The 15486-nt window shown below is 43.4% G+C and overlaps 1 protein-coding gene across 1 annotated transcript in view; it reads left to right on the top strand.

The window, feature by feature from the left end:
- LOC136003213 (L-lactate dehydrogenase B chain-like) overlaps nucleotides 1-15486 on the top strand; it is a 38395-nt gene that overhangs the window by 11921 nt on the left and 10988 nt on the right. The window lies entirely within an intron of this gene.

Here is a 15486-nt window from a genome sequence, read left to right as displayed (position 1 = left end):
CAGTGGAATGTAGATGCTGAAGGCTCACTGATGTCAGTGTGACCAGGACCCCAAAATTATTTAAGAGTCAGAGCCTTATATTGTGGTCCAGAATGACACAGTGCCATAATGTAATGGCCTCCCAATGCAATGTCTTATTTTGGGAATTTCTTTCTTCCATGAAATGTTCTCCTCTAATGCACATCTGTGAATCTAGCCTTATGTCAGTCAAAACTTTCAGAGCTTTTCAGAGGCTACAGTAGCCAGGGTCTTCCTAAAATCCATTCCTATCACTGTGACATACTACATTTTTATAAACTGTTCATGATATAATATTGCTGTGTAAGTTATTCCATGCAAGCAAAGGAGTCATGCAAATAATTAACTTAGACTGGGCTATTGGAGAGGTCAGCCTCAGGAGCGCTGGATTTGCTCAGTGTCTGAAATGAATAATTTGCTTGCAAACATAAGCAACAAAGCACTGCCTGGTCCAGGCAGTAGCTATGCAAAGCAAGATTTCCAAGTAAATATTTTTTCTGTTATGCTCTCCTCTTTTAATAGCTCTTCAACATTATGTAGATGTGTTTACACATTCAATATCTGAGGTTAGAAATCCTGAAAAATTGTCAAAATAGCCTGAATGTGGATTTGTACTAGCATGGATTTCTGGAAGAGAATATTCATAATTCTTGCTCCACGAGATGTGCTAAATGAAAATACAGAGGGAAGAAAAAAGATTTTGCTTGAGATACAGTTTTCTCTGTGCTGCTAATTTCGTATTTCAGACAATAAGGCAGAAGTGCAATGATTTCCAAAATCTATGTTCATTCAGCAGTTTCCACCAGTAGTAGATACTGGAATACTCTCCCAGCATCAGTGGGAATCAGGAATGATTACCACGTCTAAGAATCACATAAAATTAATTTTCCTCCCCACATATGACAATAGAGTAGTCCCTGATATTCAGACTGAAGATCAGTCTAGTAGAGAATCTGTTGACCTTCTGTTCATTTTGCCAAGTTTGTTTTTCCCGTAGCAAATTGTCGTGCAGTAGAACGAAATAATTTTTTTAAATGACTTCTGTACTGGGCTGATTCTGAATGTTGCAGTTTTAGTTGTTTTTTGGGTTTTTTTTTAAGATAAAAGTCTGAAGAAGAATAAACAGAGACCTCCCTTTTGACATGCTTCAAGGGCATTCAAAGTCAGTAGAGTGGTCCTCAAACAGACAGAAAAGAAGTTAAAACCACAGTCACCTGAGATCAAGTGCCTATATTCCACTGAATAGGATTTATGCTTAAGTGGTTTGTTGAATGGTTTGTTGATGAATGAATTTTCAACATGATAAATTTCAGTCTTAATGCTGATCATGAGACAATCTGTTTTTTATTAAGTCCTTATTATACTTACATAGGTGAATGAATGGAAATGCCTCGTTCAGCACTACACCCCTGAGTTTGTAGAATAGTCTTTCAAAGCAGAGAAACCTTTCTTTGCAGCCACAGAAGTAAAATGATGCAGTCCTGGCTACTTGAGGAGATGCAGATAAGCTCTGTGAAGCTGAGCTGCCAGCTCAGATAACAATTCCTCCAAGGTCACACAAGAGAGGTACCATGAATTCATACCTAGCCTGAGCCTTTTGACATTTCTAACAAAAATACAACAACAAAACCAATCAAAAAACCACAAAACCACCCAATCTAAAAAAGAGCCCCCTTTCATTTAGCAGAAAGGGAGAACAATTATTATGAGAAAAGGAATAATGAGAGAAAGGGAAAGTCTCAGAATATTAGGCAAGTGAGGCTTCAGTCTCTCAACGATTACCATTTGTGCCTGTGCATGTGTTTCTTGAAAGAACTAGTGAGTTTTTTTCAGTCTCTAATACCTACTTCCTGGCTAGAGATACAGAAGGGGAGACTACTCTCTTAGAGAATCTTCGCTGTGCATCCATCCTTTGTAAAGAGATCACTTCAGGTGTCTGGGGTGAGGTGGCTTAAAAATGGGAACATTCCCAAATCTCTACTCACATAGGAAAATGGCGTACTTAAATTGTAGCGTAGCTTTTATGCATTTAACAGTCTTTTTCCTCAGAGGGCTACTTGGTCATTGGAGCATTTAGTTTGAACTTTAAATAGGACAGTAGCATTTTGATGCTTATCCATGTTGCAGGACCCATCTTAGTGGCCAAGCTACCCTGGCATCCTTTTCCAAATCCAACTCCAAAAGGATTAACATTAAACTTGCTCCTGGTGAGCTGATATCTGCAGGATGGCTAACTCTCACTCTCCTGGGTGAAGCAGCAGAGTCTGTGATGCTCTGCAGAACTGGGAATGTCAGCTTCTCAGACCACCTGATATGAATTTCTTTTTTTTGGTGTGTCATGGAGTTCGCAGACTCCATGCCTATTTGGGACAAAACATATAACAGAGGTCACTGTGAAAAGTCCGTTGTGTCACATCACTGCCTGAAATTTAAAATGTTGCATATCCTCTTCTCCGTACTGGCCATTTCACAGGGTCACTGTACAGCCGTCTTCTAACTGGAAGGAAGAGTTCTCCACTCGTGTGAGATTTTGAGCATTTTTTGGACTTCAACAAAGCAAGGGTGAAGGCCATTTCTTCACAGAGGGAATGATCCGAACTTGCTGAGTTCAGGCAGGCAATTAGGGCTGGCCCTAGAGCATTTCTGAAAAACTCCCTGATCTCCCCGAAACTCTGCAATGGCCCTAAATGACCAATGTGCTAGAAGATGAGCTATTCTTTCAAGCCATTCTCTCTGCAAACAGCTTTGTCCTCCAACAGCTTCCTGGTATGCTGCTCACAGTACTGGGGAGCCCTCAGCTGACTGCGCAGGCAGTTGCACTTCTCATGATATTTGCACAGCAAAGCTAGCAGCTCAGGAGAGTCCACACAGTAAAAAAGGTAAATAGCAGCAAAAAGGAGAAACAACATAGACCAAGTTCTTCTGTGATGCAAATAGATTCACCATTTATTGCTACAAGTGCACTTTATATAGCCTTTACCAGTTCACATGTCTTTTTACTATTGGTTACAAGCTACATCAGTAACATCTCACTGGCTAATTTTGCTATCATCAATGTTACTCTTCAACTCCCTTCTTTCTCATGAATACACCTTAATATCTTCAGATACTCCTTTACTCCCATCCTTCTCATGGGTACATCCCTTCTTTCTCACAGGTACACCTTAATATCTTCAAGGGTGATCTCTGTTCCCATACCCTCTGTCAGGGAATCCACGGGCTCACCATAGTTTCCCACAATTCCCCCTTTTTGTATTTGTGCTAAAAAAATTGCCTTCATTGTCCGCTGCAGGGCCCTTTGCAGCAGGGAAATCATGCATGGCAACATTAGTAGCACAATCACAACAATCATCAAAACAGTCCCGTTTTCACTACTGATAACAACCACCCTGGATGCCCCCAACCACTAAACAATTTATTTAACCAATCCCATCCATCATCAACTTGAACTTTTGTGCTCCCTCTTTCAGTAATTGTATACTTTTATGAATTGATTCAGAATGATCAAACAAGTTCATACAGTACATACCATCAAAATCTTCACACCCGTGTCTTGAGCTAACAACAAAAAGTCTATTGCGGTGCCTTAGAAGTTCTGTTAGTCTGCTTAGCTAGCCAGCATTCCAATTTTTCTAAAGTGTTTAAAGCTTTAGCCATGCCAACACCAGGTACAAAAGATCCTACAACTCTTAACCCCGATCCCCAAAAATCTACATTATCATTGCATTTTGACTCATATACATGCAAAAAGCATTTTTCCCGTCTTGCTCTTCTGTAATCTATTATCATAGATATATTGGATGTTAAGAGAGTTAATCGTCCCAAACTACACAGTCCTCCAACAGCATTAGAAGGAATTCCTGGCCAGGCTCTATCTCCGCAGATCAAGAATACACCATACGGGAGTTTTTGGGGTCGCTGTCCCACATTGTTAACAGCACCCCTTGGGTTCTTCTGTGAGGCATTACACCACTGAGTTTCATTTCTGTAGTCACCAAGGGTAGCATTAACGTTTTACAGTTTTATCTATTCGTACTCTTGCATATTGTTCTGACACTTTTCACAAACCAGTTGGATACAAGCATCCATGGGCACAGATCCCTGCAATTCCAGTTCCTGTGGTTCAATATCTGCTTCTGAGAGGCAATTAATCCAAAGTGCCATGTTGGTATTATTACAGTTTGTTGCAATGCCTTTGCACTGACCACTATTTTGCGACAATCGTGTGATGCTGCTGTAGTCATCGAGGGGGATGCCAACCAAGCATGTGTGGAATGGGTTTTCCAGAGATGGAGGCATATGGAGTCCCGGCCAGTCATGTTGGCTAAAGTAATCCACATGTTACTCTTTGTTTGTGCAGGCATCCAAAATGCAGCAGCTGCAGCAATCATCATTAAGAAGGCAACACAGGTTTCACATTTCGTGCAGGCAACCATTGTGGCCCTTGATCTGTACAGACACAAGCATAGCCTCTCCCCCAGGTTAATAATTCACGTGGACCCATCCATTGTCCTGTGCACAAATCCTGTATCAGCGCTTTTACCCCTGGACCCACCCTCTCCTGAGCCACTAAAGAGGAAAAATGACGTAGAATGGGTGGCATCTGGGCATCATCAGAAACCTGCAAAAAATTTAAAACATACGTGGCTTTAGCCAAGCGTGCATCAGGTGGCTCACCCAACATTCCCCCTTTTTGTTTTTGGAGAAAACGCTTGAGTGTTCCATGGGCACGCTCCACAATGCCTTTCCCTGTAGGAGAATGGGGAATACCTGTAACATGAGATAATCCCTAAAGCTGTAGAAATGAAGCAACTTTCTGGGACACATATGCTGAACCATTATCTGTTTTTACCTGCTGTGGAACACCCAAAAAAGAGAACGCACACGGCCAATGGCGTATTACATCTTGTGCAGTTTCTACAGTATGAGCAGTGGCAACAGTAGCAGAAGAGAAGGTGTCTATAGAGACATGAACATACTTTAACCGCCCAAATTCAGGTATATGTGTAACATCAGTCTGCCAAATTTGCAGAGCTCGAAGGCCACGAGGATTGGTGCCATAATAAGTAGGAATATGCTGACCTTGACAATCAGGGCATGCAGCAACAATGGTACATGCCTCAGAATTTGAAATGCCAAATTGTCATCTCAAAGCAAGGTAGCCTTGATGATAGAAATGTGAGGCTATCGCCTGTTGCTTAACATTAGGAACAGGTCCCAAAGCCACTGCTGAAACTAGAGAATCTGCTTTTGCATTCTGCTCTACTATGAAACCTGGCAATGTAGTATGACTTTTAACATGCATGACATAATATTCATAATGACGCTTCTGAATTTCTAGCCATAACAGTTTTAAAATACCAAATAGTTTTTCATTAGACAGTGTCCCAATACAGCTTTATCGAACCGTTGTACAAGCCCGGCCACTTAAGCAGAGTCTGTTACAATATTCACAGGGCCAGGAAAGGCCTGAAGCACCATGGTCATTGCTCCAAGTTCAACCACTTGCGGTGACCCTTCCTGATATTCTATCCGATGCTGCCATTGTGACCCATCCTTCCAAACAATGGCTGCCTTGCCTGTTCTTCCTGATCCATCTGTAAACACCGTAGGTCCATTTACTGGGCTCGACTGATTCAATTGCTTCTGACCAAATTTCACCTGACTCCCTAATTTAATCACTGGATGTGAGGGCAAATGGTAACTGATTTGACCCATATAATTTCATCATAGCTGCTTGTAGTGCAGAACTATTAGCCATGCACCATCCGAAATAATGACTCTGTACAGGAAGCACGATCATTTCTGGGTCTCTTGCCATTAATTCCATGCAACGTGATCTGATTTTAATAATCACTTGAGTGACCAGTTCAAAAAGGCCTAGGGCTGCCTTTTTTAATTTGGTTGGCAAAAAGACCCACTCTAAAATATGTGAAGGATCTCCCCACTTCTCATGCCATTGTGTGATCATGGCAAACGGTACGCATTGATCAATTAAAACGATTGCTTGTATAGGCACTGTCAAATCAATTCTCCATACATGTTTGTTACTAATTGCTTGCTCAATTTCCGCAATTACCTTCTGTGCTTCTGCCGTCAAAGTACGTGGGGCAGAAATGTCAGTGTCTCCTTGCAATAGGTTGAACAATGGTTGCAACTGAGAAGAGGGGATTCCTACATATGGTCTCACCCAATTAATCAGTCCTGCCAATTTTTGTACGTCATTCAGTGTCTTTACTTTCACTTGCAACTTCATGGGTTGTCGTGTCACCGTCTGATCTAAAACGTTCATGCCCAAATAAAGCCATGGCTGTTGTCGTTGTACCTTCTCAGGTGCAACAACCAGCCCATACTGATTCAATGACCCACGTGCCTTATTTTGCATCTCATCTAATTCTTGTGGTGTTGCTGCAGCCAACAAGATGTCATCCATATAATGATAGCAATACCCTGATGGAGACAAAGCACGTACCGGACTCAGAGCTTCTGCCACATACCACTGACATACGGTAGGTGAATTTTTCATCCGTTGTGGCAGCACTTTCCAATGATACCTTTTTGCTGGCTCTCCATTATTCACAGATGGAACAGTAATGGCAAGTTTTTCCATATCTTGTTCTGCTAAAGGAATAGTAAAGAAACAATCTTTCAAATCTATTACAATAATTTCCCATTGCATTGGGATCATTGTCGGAGAACGTAAACCTGGTTGCAGAGCTCCCGTAGTTGCCATAACCTCATTAACTTTTCTTAAGTCATGTAATAATCTCCATTTTCCAGATTTCTTTTTGACAGCAAACACAGGAGTATTCCAAGGGCTATGTGAGACCTCTATGTGTCCCGCAGCTAGCTGTTCCATCACGAGACTGCAGGGCTGCAAGTTTTTCCTGAGCAAGGGGCCACTGATTGACCCATACTGGTCTTTCAGTTAACCATCTCAGTGCTAAAGTGGGCCAACAAACACCCTGCATCACAGTGACCCCTGCTAAAAATCCGTAGTTACCCGTACTCCCCACTGCCCTGAGCAATGCCTTCCCCACAAGTTCAATGGGGCTGGGGTCACATAAGGTCTCACCGTAGCCCTTTGATTCTCAGGATTAGCAATCACTATCAGCTTGGCTGACATCAAACTGTTTGCAACGCCACCTAGTCCCATCACCCCTAAAGTATTTGAAACCAAGCGCCAAAAAGGAGGCCATTCTTGCTGTGAAATTATGGTAACATCTGCTCCTGTATCAAGCAGTCGAGCAAGCTTCACCTGGCTGGGAAATGAAGCATCCATTATGAATGTACAAACCATTTGTGGCCATTTTTCCGACACTGAGACCAAAAAACAAGTGGCTTTCCAGTTGAACAGAATCCACTGTCCCCACGAACAACTTCCTCAGCCCTAGGAACAGAACTCAAAAAAGGCACAAGTTGAGCTAAACATGTTCCTTTTTCTATTGTCACAGGTGGGGTTGCTGTTGAAACCAGAGCACAGATTTGTCCTATATAGTCCGCATCAATAACTCCTATGTGTACCATTAATCCTTGCAGAGTACTACTTGATCGTCCTATTAACAAAGCACTCAGTCCCCTGCCAATTGGTCCCCAAGCATCCAGGGGCACTTCATGCACCTCTTGAGTTGTTATAGTCACTGTTTGGGCGGTGGATACATCCATCCTGGCTGATCTGCTGGTTTTACCTGATAGTCTGTCACAGAGGGCTGCCTGTGTATTGACCCTAGAAATGGGCTGCCAGGGTTGCAAGGCATTGTTGATTGAGGCATTTGTGTCTGCACGTGCCCCTTTCTGCTCTTCTTGGCGTTTCCCTGCTGAAGTGGCTGTCCATTAGAGTGAAACTTAGAACAACACTGCTTAGCAAAATGTCCATGTTTTTTACATTTGAAGCAAATTAGTGAGTCTGTACCCCAAACATTGCCAGTTTTGCTTGCACCTTTTAAAACCTGTCTGCCTTTATGTGGACAGGCGAACCTTACATGTCCATTCTGACCACATCCATAGCACGTATATTCCTGCACTCTTGCTACTGCCATAGCTGTAGCGAGTGCAGTCATTTTGTGCTCCACCGAACCCACCTTGGCACAAGCAGTAATCATTGCTTCTACAGTTGGATCCCCTGGCAAAGTTTCAGTCACTATCTGACAGTCTGCATTAGCATTATCACGAGCTAGCTGCTTTACCAACATTTCCCGAAGGTGCGCATCAAACACTTGACGTTCGACAGCAGCTTGTAATTTCTCAACAAAGGAAAGGAACGGCTTTTTAGGACCCTGCTTGATGGTGGTGTATCTTTGTTTCGGTTCCGCTAACTCCGCTGTTCTAATTATAGCCTCCAGCCCTATGGCTTTCAGTTGTTCAAGCACTAGAGGGGGCCATTGCGCTTGATGTTGCGGATTACTAAACTGTCCCAAGCCCAGGAACACATCCACACCATTACCAGAACGGGGATCAGTCTCTGGATACTGCAGATTCACCACTGCCTGTGCCTCAGCTCTTTGTTGCCAAATATTTTGAAACACCGCATGTTGTACAGGTTGAAAAATAATCTGAGCCAAATGAGCAATATCATAGGGTGTCATAGCTTCCACGGATAATAAACGTATCAACTGCATAACTGCAGGGGAATTAGGGCCATATTGGGCAGTGGCTTTATGCAAATCTTGAATCACCTTCCAGGAATAGGGAACGTGCTCATGAGGCTCGCCCGCTGCAGAATTATGATATACTACAGGAAATGCCACAGGCCCAGCAGATTCAACAATTAACGGCTCGGCAATGGTGGAAGGAACCGATATATTTTCTGATAGATCCCAGTCCCCTATTTCCATAGCTTTAGCTTTCACATGTTTCCAAAAATGCACAGGGTCCCGTGGTCTAACTGTAACTGAAGCCGAAGGTATATCCCAAGTTTTAGGAAAGTTCGGTTTACGCCCTGGATCTCCACCCCCACCCTCAGGAACTTTCTCTGTCACAGCGGGGGGAGGGAGCGGATCTTGGACTCGCTCTGGCTCACCATAGGATAATCCTCATCATCTGAATCTTTAGGCAAGGGGGGATATGAAGATAAATGCTCACTTTTTTCTTCTGTGATTGATAGCGGCGGGGCAGAAGGTTGAATGCACTGCCCTGACTGATACTTAGGGAGCCCCTCCCGAGCCCATATATAACTCAACGCTGCTTTTTCATGTGAGTCCTTCTTAGTTTTTACCTGGTCTCGGGGCAACACATATGAATGCTCCTAGTCTATTCCTTTTAACTTTTCAGGAGAGTGCTGCGGACCCCCATCCTTGTCCAAATCATCAAATAACACAGACTTAAGCGGTGTTGACGAATCATTATCAACAGGGGGGCTTGGAATAGTATGCAATCTTGCCTTTTCCTCCCTCCGAATCTCGCCCAGGAGAACCAGGAAGACCATCCCCCTCCGCTGCCTCTGCCTGATCCTGTTGCTCTTTTAACCCTTTCAAAGTCTCTAGCAACAAGCGCCACGTTGTTAACAGCTCTGTTGCTTCTTTGGAGCCTTGGGTAGTGCTATCAAACAGTTTATTTCCCAAGTCCATCCATTGTGACACACCAAATGCTGTCACCATATTAACCTCCAAACCTTGCGTCTTGCCCCATAGTAACATCTTTCAATTCCGGAAGGCTAACACCCCGCTTCTTCAGAAGCAACTTCCATGTAAATAATATAACACCCTCTTCTTTAGAGAGGTTCCCTCCCATGTTCCCAGTGGCTCACCTAACACTCCAGGTGACGGTGTCTCTTCAGTGATCCGTATCTGTGGCAGCACTCCCCACTGCTCTTTCAGCTACACCAGGCTCTGTCTCCACGGGTCAGCACCAGCTGTCACAGCTCTGCCGCTGTCCCCTTCTTCATGCAGGATCCTTCTTCATGCAGGATCACATCGGCGTGTTTGAATCATGTCAGGGTCACCAGATGTTGCGGTTGAGACAGACAAACGACATAGACCAAGTTCTTCTGTGATGCAAATAGATTCACCATTTATTGCTACAAGTGCACTTTATATAGCCTTTACCAGTTCACGTCTTTTTACTATTGGTTACAAGTTACATCAGTAACATCTCACTGGCTAATTTTGCTATCATCAATGTTACTCTTCAACTCCCTTCTTTCTCACGAATACATCTTAATATCTTCAGATACTCCTTTACTCCCATACTTCTCACGGGTACTTCCCTTCTTTCTCACAGGTGCACTTTAATATCTTCAAGGCTGATCTCTGTTCCCATACCCTCTGTCAGGGAATCCACGGACCCACCGTAGTTTCACAAACTAAGACCCCTATGTTGGGGCCTAAAGATAGCAACCGTTGCAAAAAATCAGTCAGCAACACTCCTATGAGTTCATACGCTGTTCTGAAGCATGAATTCCTTTTACTTGCACAGGTATTCTCCTGTGGTAGGAAAATAAAATTGTTTAGCTCTTTGTTATGCCTTGCGACTGCTATTATCCTTTCATCAGTAAGTAACAGTTTTGAACAGGTAGTTTTCTCTAGAAGTAAGTTATTCCTTTCATGACAACCTAAATGCTATGAAGACCTGGATATTTTTGATTAGTATTTTAACAGGTCTATTCAAAATAGTTTGCAGTGCTGATACAAACTCATGCCTATCAGCCTGTGGCTTTAAGGGCCTTATATCTGTATACAATTGTCCTTAGTATGTTTGGGATTCAGGATTGAGGAAGTCTCTACCAATTTGAGAGTATCCTCAGACAGGAATTTCTCAACGACCATTTACTCTAGAATGCAGGGGTCTAAGCTTGAGTTTGAGGCTCACATCTTCTACCAAGGTTAGAGTGCTTAATAATACATGATTGTCTAGCCTACAGTATTAGGAAAGTAAGATCAGGCTGATAAACAGTTATAATCTATCAAAAGTAATTGATGGCGGGGCGGGGGGGGAGGCGCTGTACATCCCCACCAGCAGATTTTTCCAGAGCTTCCTTGGGTAAGCAATTTACCATGGGTATTGAATGGAGTGAAATCAGCTATGTTTCAACTAGAGAGGGTAGCTGAGCTAATAGACGTGTCCCCCACCTCCTCAAAGCAGGTCCTGATTTTATCAGTTATTAAGACCTGGATATAAAGTTCCCATAAATTTTTTCCAGACACTTTTCACAGAATCACAGAATGGTTGGGGTTGGAAGGGACCTCTGGAGATCATCCAGTCCAACCCACCTGCTGAAGCAGGTTCACCCAGAGCAGATTGCACAGGAATGTGTCCAGGTGGGTTTGAATGTCTCCAGAGAAGGAGACTCCACAACCTCTCTGGGCAGCCTGTTCCAGTGCTCTGGCACCCTCAGAGTAAAGAAGTTTCTCCTCATATTCAGACAGAGCTTTCTATGTTTAAGTCTGTGACCGTTGCCCCTCATCCTATCCTTGGGCACCACTTTTACAACAAATTGGACTAGAGTTTGGTCATACACTGAATGCCAAGTGCTTTAAGAGTAACTAAAGACTCTCAACATCTCAAGCAGTCTTATACATACCTGTACAGTCCTTCTGCATTTCTTAAGTCTTGTCCATCATAATCCAGCTCTCCCATCAGGTTTCAGAGCACACAACGGCTTGGCAGGTGGCCAGCAGAGCTAAAATGCCTCATCAAGAAGCCTGTTTGACAAAGGAGGATGCTGGCAAAAAGTTCAGACATATCACTTACCCAGGTTTGCTTTATTATTCTGATTTTCACTACCACTTTGGGATTTTTAATAAGGTTTACTAGATTCTGAAGCAGAATGTAGTAAGACTTCACCCTTATCTCTTCAGAAGGGTTAAAAACAAGTGCAGCTGACATCTTACTGTGGTTGTATAACATTAAACTAAACCACAGAAAATAGACATTTCTACCTTACAATTCTGGATTATTTTTTAATTAAGTAAAAATCTGAGGTTTTTTCCTGCAATATTTCTAGAGAGATTCATCTGTACACCTAAATAAAAAAGGTAATAAACAGTGAGGCCTTCCAGTGGGATCAAGAAGAAACCTGCATCCCATAGAGATCAAAGGAACACCTTTAAAAGTTAGGTAGCTGAAGACAGGAAATATGACAATGAAGTTTGAAAAGGCAAAAAAAAAGAAAGGAAAAGTAACCTGGGGTGAAGAGAAAAAAAAATTCAAAAGTTATCATACTGCTTTTTTAAAGTCAATAGCATCCTCAGCAAACAAATGTCTGTAATGTGTCCCTTTAGAAGAGTGGATATTACTTGTAGGGTTACAAAATAAAGCTCACCCTCTAACTCTGACGTTCCTAAAGTTTCTTCATGAGGGTTGCTCTAGCCTTGGCAGCCCCCACTGCTGGTTACTTAGAGCTCATTTTATTATGGATCCCGCCTATGCTCTTCTTTTCCTCTCTGTGCCTCTCAGCCTTAGGCAAAAGCTTTTATTCCAGATCAACACTGCCCATTTTGCTGATTGGGTTGTGATTCTGTTTCCACGAGCTTCATAAAACGAAGGTTTGTTATGAACCAGCATTTAGTGGGAGGAATAAAACAGCCTTTTGGTTAAAGACAATACAGACACTGGAGAACTCAATACCATCAGTGCCACCTACTGCTCTGTTTCTAAAGTACAGCGTGTGTGCATCACTGCTACAAACCATTGTAGCTTCCTCCTGTAAAATATAACTCAATGTGTGTGAGCATTTCTAACATCTGCATCTTATTTTTTCCCTACAGCTAATGTAGGAAAACTGCAGTCATTTTTAGAACAAGCCACACCTAGACCATTACCTCATTATGAACTCCCACACATTGAGAGTGTTTCTTCCCCTAACACACACTTTCTCACTTGCAGCCAGGGAGGCTGAAGTTGATTTTCCAACTAAAAACATAGTCTGAAGTGGTTCTCCTGGAGGGACTGTGGTCTGATGACAACATCCATGACAGCCTGGGGTGATGTGCCAAGTTAGTTTTTGCAGAAAACTTTGCCCACATAGAAGGAGTTGGATCAAAGCGTACAGAGAAGACAACATCCTGGGAAGGTAACAGTTTCAAAAAGGAGTTTTAAGTAGAGCAGAGTGCACAGCATTTGCCCTGGATTGCCATCTCCAGAGGACCGTAGGAAATCTGGGGAAAACAATAGACACTTTGTACAATTTCTCTTCCAAGACCTTGCAGACTCAGCCTTCTTATTGTCCAGCATCCTTGCAAGCAAAATTGTTTCAGTTCTGTGGGATGAAAAAGAATCTGGTGGGATAACAAATGATTTCTGGCAGAACTGAGATACACTGAATAATGCATTATCAGAGGGCATTTGTATACTTTGGGGTTAGGAACAATATGGGAACCTAGATAGGCCAGATTCAAAAGCAGTTTCGCTAGTTTCCAAATTTCCAGAAAATATTTTAATAAATGTTATATTTTAAAAACTACTCTTTTGGGTAGGTTTCCATCTTGCCACTTCAGCAGTTGTCCTCTGTTTTGCTGAAAAGGAACAAACTGCACATCAGAACCTTTCCCTGTCTCTATGACAAAACCAACACATTGTTCTAGTATGAGTAGAGCATCCTTTTCACCGCCTGCACCTCACTGCGCTCCACATAGGGGATAGGCAGTGACCACCCTTCTGCCCATCCACTGCTGTGCTAAGTCTGCCCATTCTTAATGTGAGAATACAGCTTTTCTCATGGAGAGCTCATTTTGCTGTAGGAGCACAGCTACAGGCACTATCTCCTTTATGACAGTAAACAGAGATAACTCCATGTGCATCGCAGAGATCCCACGCTTAATCCTGGCAGGCCACAAATATAATGAATAAGGCCCTTTGCTTTCTAGCAATCGAGAGCACTTGCAGGGATGAGTTTTTGAACTTCCTGTTGGATCTAACCTTTCCTAGGTGCTTCATATGCTTTTCTCTCACTAATAACAAAAAAGCAGAAATCTGGGATGGCACTGTGGGAAAGAAAAAGCTTTAAGGTGCCCAGGTGGGATAAAGTCAAATGTACTCATAATATGAATGAATACTAATGTTCATAGTGCTAATGAGCACTTTTCGTCAGAAGATCAGAAACACTTAAAAAAACCCCCATAGATGAGGCTCTTAGGGATGTGGTTTAGTGCCAGAGCTAGGTTAATGGTTGGACTCGATGATCTTAAGGGTCTCTTCCAACCAAAATTATTCTATGAGGGGGACGAGGGGCCCTGCAGCCTGCTGTGGAGGCCATGACGTGGCGCCGGGTGCCCCTGGCAGCCTGCGGGCAGGATGGCAGCAGAGGGCCCTGGCGGTGTGTGAGGCTGGTTGTGGGCCGGGTTCGTTCGGACTGGAGGAGACCGAGTGGAGACCTCATCACCAGTCTACAGCTTCCTCACAAGGGGAGGAGGAGGAGGAGCAGGCACTGAACTCTTCTCTCTGGTGACCGATGACAGAACCCGAGGGAATGGCAGGAAGATGTGCCAGGGGAGGTTTAGGTTGGACATGAGGAAAAGGTTCTTCCCCCAGAGGGTGGTGGAGCACTGGAACAGGCTCCCCAGGGAGGTGTCACGGCCCCAAGCTTGACAGTGTTCAAGAAGAAACTGGACAAGGCCTTCAGACACATGGTGTGAACTGCGGGGTTGTCCTGTGCAGGAACAGGAGCTGGACTCGATGATCCTTGTGGATCCCTTCCAACTCAGGACATCCTATGATTCTGAGTTTACTAACCGCCTCTGCTGTCTCCTTTAAAATGTCTGGTTTTGCAGTATATTTGTTGACACAGGGCTGATGGAAGCCTCTGGGATTAGGACAGGCTTGTGGGCAGCTCATTCTTACCTTCTCGGCTCCTCACCTGAGATGTGAGGCTGCGAGACTGAGACTGGCAGCTTTCAGACTCACCCTTGGGGTTTCTAGAGAAAAGTGTGAAAATGTGACTTGGGCAGATTTGATGGATCAGAAATGAAGTGAGCCTTAAAATATTAGTTTTTTTCTTTTAAGTAACATGATTTTTAACCTATAGAAGGTTAAATATAACTACTCCTACATTTATACAGTCCTGAAATTACATTCGGCCCTTTGAAGGCAAGCGTGAGGCTGATGTGGCCCCCAGTGAAAATGAATTTGACACCCCCGACCTATAGGACAGTGTAGTTTCCTACCTCCTCCAGGTAGTAAAAGCCACAGCTACTCCAAAAATAATGATTCTCAGCCAGGCCTTTTTTTCATAAACTGGTAAACAGAACAACTCAAACCATTGAGACGAAGACACCCAGCCAATAAAACCCTGAATCCTTACCTGGGCAGGCTGTAATGCCTTCCCGAGGAGGGAAACCTGTTTCCCCTGATGCTCAGCCCAGCCTGTGGGTGAAGTGGCAAAGCTGAGGCAACATTTGCTCTCACCTTCCCCATCTCTCCCTGTTCCTGGCTGTTCTGCTCCATCCCATCTTGCCAGGCTCTTTGCTAGAGGTGGCTCTATTTCCTAACTTGGCAAAAAAGTTTTCTGCATTCATAGGTTAGTTTGGTGAGCTG

The sequence above is a fragment of the Caloenas nicobarica genome, chromosome 1 (assembly GCF_036013445.1).
Source record: "Caloenas nicobarica isolate bCalNic1 chromosome 1, bCalNic1.hap1, whole genome shotgun sequence".
In the NCBI taxonomy this organism is placed as follows: Eukaryota; Metazoa; Chordata; class Aves; order Columbiformes; family Columbidae; genus Caloenas; species Caloenas nicobarica.
The sequence above is the reverse complement of the archived record's forward strand: the minus strand, read 5'-3'. Positions and strand labels throughout refer to the sequence as shown.